Source organism: Nelumbo nucifera, chromosome 6 (genome assembly GCF_055504915.1).
Source record: "Nelumbo nucifera cultivar China Antique chromosome 6, China Antique-T2T, whole genome shotgun sequence".
NCBI classification, from domain to species: domain Eukaryota; kingdom Viridiplantae; phylum Streptophyta; class Magnoliopsida; order Proteales; family Nelumbonaceae; genus Nelumbo; species Nelumbo nucifera.
The window spans coordinates 66,287,357-66,293,356 of NC_142654.1; positions in this window are offsets into that span (position 1 = coordinate 66,287,357).

Here is a 6,000-nt window from a genome sequence, read left to right on the forward strand (position 1 = left end):
AATGAGCAAATATTTCTATGAACCATCTGGTTGCATTCATGGACGAATTTCTATCCACAAATATTGCTATGAACCAACCAATGTTTGGTTCAGCTCTCATTCTTTCTCATTTTTATTGAAATTCTAAAATGGATAAGAATGAATAAAATGGGTAGAATGAGAAAATATTGCTACGGACTAAACACTTTTATCTTAAAAATGAATTCTTTTCAAACTGGCCAATACCCTATGTTGCTTATTTTCATTCTTAAACAAAAATGTGTCAGTAGCCATAAACTGCCAACCTAGGTCTCCAAAATTGCCGCATAGATGTTTACTAGTGGATGGCTAGCGATCAATGCCCGTTGGCATAAGCTTTCACAACAGTCCACCAATAAACATTAATGGTAGTGGTTTTGTAGACCTAGGATGGTGATTAATGACCGTTGGCACAGAATATTTTTAAAGAATTAAAATGGGCAAGATGGGGTGTGATTATTTTTCATGTTACATGATGCCTCAATTCTTGTGCTATGGGTTGATTTTTCATTCTAAAAAGAATGAGGCCCATGGCAAGAATTTTGTAACCAAATGCTCTAATGTTATTCATTCTTGCCTAGAATTAAAAATAAAAAAATGAGGCCCAAAGTAGCAAACCAAACATGGTTGTGCTTATGTGGCTTCACATTAATGTAACCCCAACTAAATACCTTGCACACACAAATTATTTGGTCTTAATTTCTTGTGGACCAAGCCATCCATTCCACCTTTTTAGGTTGCATTTGGCATTCCTTATTTTAAGAATTTATCTCCTTTTTGCAGTTAAGAACAAAAGGGAGATAAGTCTTTAAAATAAAGATCAATTGCAGCCTTAGTATAATATTATATTTCATTGTTTATCTCTATGTTTTGTTTCATTCAGAGTTTCTTTTCTCATATATATATTATATAGGAATGTGGTCACACAATAGTCCCTCCCATTCAGATGCGTAGCACTCCAATTTTTTTAGAAAAAATGATCTCAAAAGTGGTTAATTCCACTTTCAAATAGAATAACTACCTTATAAGTGGTTTATTCAAACACATTCAATCCACTTTGAAGTGCTACAAAGGTGGCTATTTATAAAATCACATAAAATACTCAAAATAAATTTATCAAATAGTAAATACCAATTAAAGTGGGTTACTGTTTACAAAACTCACCATGAGTTTTCAACATTTCTCTTAAACTCACCACAACTTTTCAAAATGTCTAAAACTCACCATGTTACCAAGTTTTTATTTTCCAAAACTCACCTTCCGTTAGTGCACCGTTAATGCTTCTTAACAGAGGTATCTATGTCAGCATAAATAACAACTTTCATGACCAAATTACCCTTGAATGGTGAGTTGGAGAAAAAATGGTCTTTTCATTTTTCGATTTTCTTGTTTTTTTTTTTACATTTTTAATGTTTTGTTATAATTTCCAATGTTTTTTATAATTTCTGTTTTTTACATTTTTCTATTTTCTACAATCTATAATTTTTTTTTGTGTTTTTTCTATAATTTTTATTTTCTGATTTTGTTTTACAATTTATATAGTTTCTATAATTTGAAAATAAGTTTTTATGTTGTTTGCAATTTCTATAATTTTTATATATTTTTTAATTTCTATGTTTTTATGTATTTTATGTTTGAAAATATTTTTTTTTTCATTTTTCATGTCGAAATATTAAAATGGTAATATATTAACACCCGTTAATTTATTTTGTATATATTTTATATTTTTCTATGAAGGTTAAAATGGTAATATATTAATGCCCGTTAATCTATTTAATGTCAAGTTAGTGACATGGTGAGTTTTAGACATTTTGAAAAGTTATGGTGAGTTTAAGAGAAATGCTGAAAACTCACAGTGAGTTTGAGACAATTTCCCTATAAAAAAACACACATACAAAACTCAAAATAAATTAATCAAATAAATAATAAATACCAATTAAAGTGGGTTACTGTTTACAAATAAGACCTCATTTAATCTCTTAAATCATATTAAAAACAACATAAGTTGATAGTGATTTTGAAATAAAATAGGTCATAATAGATTGTGAATTACAAAGATGTAAGACCAATATTAATTTTTCTAATCTATATTTTTATAATTATGTTGTAATTTTCAAACTAAATGACACCAATGAATAACATTTATGTGATATTTCCACTTATGCCCCAAGAGGTAAGTTGGTCAATTGGTACATTGGCTACAATACCTGTGTTTGCGTTTGGAGTTATACTGAATCCCATGGTAAACGAGGACACTTGAGACAATGTACTTGTGCACTTGTTGAGTTCTATAAGCAATGTCTCCCTCTCACTCTTTCTTTACTAGGGTAATTGATAGTGTGTAAGGCCATGCTTGGGAGTGCTTATTTGAAATAAGTGCTTATTTGGGTGGGGACCACACCATTAAGCAATTATTGGTGTTTAGAAAATAAGCCCAAAATAAGTGTTTATTTTAAAAGTAAGGGCTTATTTTTTAAGCCTAAATTTCCAGTTTTTTTAAGTGCTTATTCCAAAATTATCCCCAGTTAAATTTTAAAATACCACTTATAAAATTATCCTTAGTTGAATTTTATAAAAGTAGTTTCATAAAAGTGATTTCATAAAAAGTGTTTTTATAAAAGTACCTGTTCTTTCATAAAAGTACTTCCGTAAAAGCATTTTTATGAAAGTACTTTCGTAAAAGTGATTCCATAAAAGTACTTTCACAAAAGTGCTTTTGTAAAAGTACTTTTATAAAAGTGCTTTAGTGCTTTCACAAAAGTGCTTTTCATAAAAATGTTTTTCATAAAATTACTTTTATAAAAATGCTTCCGTAAAAGTGTGTTTATAAAAATATTTTTATAGAAGTAATTTAATAAAAGTACTTTCATAAAGGTATATTTCGAAAAATTAAAAGAAAATGGACAAAATAGTCACAAATGCTTATTGGAGAAAAAAAACTACCAAATGTCCAATATAAAATAAGTGCTTATTTTTTTAAAACAAGCACTTAAAAAAGTTGAGTGTCAAATGTAAATAAGTGCTTATTTGAATAAAACACTTGTTTTTAAACACTTATTTTTCACATAAGCACTCCCAAACATAACCTAAAAATATTAAAAATTTACTTATTTCCATAAATTTTACCTAAGAAACACTTACATAATCATAACCCAAATAAATAAAAACTAACGGAGCCTTAAATACGGATGCAATATTAGATTTTGTAGATCAAAAAGAGTTCTTCCCCTCTTATAGTGAATTTAAACAAAAAAAGAGCGTTAATTGAAGTGAATTGCAAAAATGGACGTAAGTACGGTGGTGAACTTGGGTTGCTTTGGATGGCCCATATACGCTGGGCCCATTTAATGAAGAATATCTTGTTACTTGTATGTTGTATGGACTTCTGTCGGTGAATGAACCTCAAATAAGTGGACGCGAGGGAATTGTAATGATCCATCAAGTAGGACTCTGCTTTAATTAAACTGGACGAAATCATTCGATTCAATGGTGTCGTAGCTCATGGGTTGGGACATGGGACCCATCCCAACAAAGTGATGGGACCAAAACGAAGTCCATATTCACGGGTTCGATGCAATTGAGGCCCATCTGCACTCAAACTGCCAATTGCACAAACACTCTAACAGGATTTATTTATTTTTTGCACCACACATTTTATTATATAAAAGGATCAAGTTACTCAACTGAATAGCTTATTTGATTTGTCTTTTAGTGGATTGAAATAAAAGAATAAAATACAAAAATTTCTCTTAAAGTTTCTAATAATCATAAAAATTTTGTCTATAGTTTCATTTTAACAAAAATCTCCCTTAGATTTTTAAATAATTAGACAAAAATCTCCTTTCATCACTAACTCAGACGGAAAACATCACCATTTACGAAATTATTCATCCACATTTGCGAAATTGCCCTTATCACACACCCAAATCCGGAGAAAATCGACGCTTGTTTGTATTGCGCCTTTTTTTCTTTTGTTCGAGTAACGTTAAAACATCTATCTCTGAACACGGTAATAAACCAATGTGATCGACAACACTATTAACATTCCAAACATCACCCTAAGATTTAAACGTTGAACAACATCAATTTTTGAACACGGTAAATTAACAACATATCAAATCTGAACTTTATTGCTAGATGAATGTTATACTCTTTGGCGAAGACGAAAGGGACGATCCCTTGAGGGAGCTTGACATGTAAAATTGCGATGTGGAGGAGATGGCCTCGTAAGCCAATAGCAATGGAAGCCGCAACCATTACAGTTGGGCATATTAGAAAACGCATGACCACGACGATCGCTGCAACCAAGTTCCCACATGCCGGAGCACCATAACTAAACCGGTGCAGTTTCAGTCATAGAGACCTTCTTCGGATAACTGAATCGGTGCATTTTCAGTCATGGAGCCGACCACACAAGATCAAGAGGACCACAAGAAACGTAATCATTGGTCCCACATATTGCTCAATGGACCTGGGATAATTGACACACCTCTTAATTTACCAGAAATGTCACAGGCTATTGCCATCCAAAGGAAGTCGTCGCTTGTAGTAAATGACTAATCCCATCAATCCTACTAAAGAGGGGACACGTGGATACGACCTGACCAAGTAATGACAACTCAGTTTATCATGATTAGTCCGTAGCAGATCGAGTTCGGGTAACCAACCACCCCGGGCTAAAGTGACTTCGGGACAAGGCCACCTCGGAACGAGATCGCTTCGGTATCAGATCGCAACAAGAACACCTCGATGTCAAGGCACTTCGACACTCAACCCAGTTCAGGACTTAAAAGACATTAGCTCAGAGATGCCGATATGCCACTACGTTGTGATCCCGAAAACCCCTCCAACGGATCCTAGGCCTCATGGGATCACGTCACGTAACAGCTAGCATTATCTCCTCGACCGATTCGAGCGGAGTTGATGAACCTTACCGGTAGCATCATTTTCCATTTAATGCGGAAACGGATCCTATCATGACAAAGATCCTAGAACCGATTCACGAAACCCGCAAGGACTCAACTATATAAAGGCTCCACCCCCGGAGATTTAAGGTACGTGTGATTATTTTGCTCTCTAGCTTTCTACACTCTAAAGCTTTTTAGCTCGCAATAGTCTACTAACTTAAGCATCGGAGTGACCTTATCGGGTTAGCAACCCTGGATTCTCTGATCTTTTTCTTGTAGATCAACTTAGTCTGTCATCCACCTGAAAGCTAAATCACCTCCAACAGGGAACAGCTAGATCGTGTTACATCAGCCCACAAATTGGATGACCATGTTCTCTTTGTCATTTTCAAATGGCTGAGAAACTAACGTTTGAGCACAGGCGACCGTTAATAAGTTATTAACGTCGGTCATTCGTATTCGGCTAACGCTCAGGCTGACTCTAATATTGTAATATAACTATCTATACAAAGGTACACACAGAACATGGCCATTAGACCGGCGTCAGAGAGTATAGAGATTGATCCCTTTATTATTTGCAACATCGACACGTCCCACTTGCATTAACGAAAAAGAAATACTCCATAAGCTAAAGATTCAACAAGCATAACGACAAATAGTTAGATAATGGATGCTTCATGGGAAAAATCAGTTTTTCTTCGCCGACAAGCTCAAAGGACCAAATAACACCGAGGAGGCTGGATACGTGTTTTCGCCATGCTACTTTACAAAATCTTTAAATGACACCTCAAGGGTAATTTTGTAAGTATAAACGTTTTCTGTCGGAAGGGAGGTTTTTGCCCAATTCTTTAAAAATTTAAGGAAGGTTTTGCTAAATAAAATTATAATTGTCAGAAATTTCAGGGGAGGATTTTGTATTTTACCCAAAATAAAATTATCATATAACAAAAAAAGTATTTGGGATTAAATTTAATCAATCCTGCATTTAATTAAACTACTTCAGCTATAAAGGAGAGGAGCCAATGGCTTCAATTCAGCCACTTCAGCCCTTATATGAGAACCCTTCAATTTATAA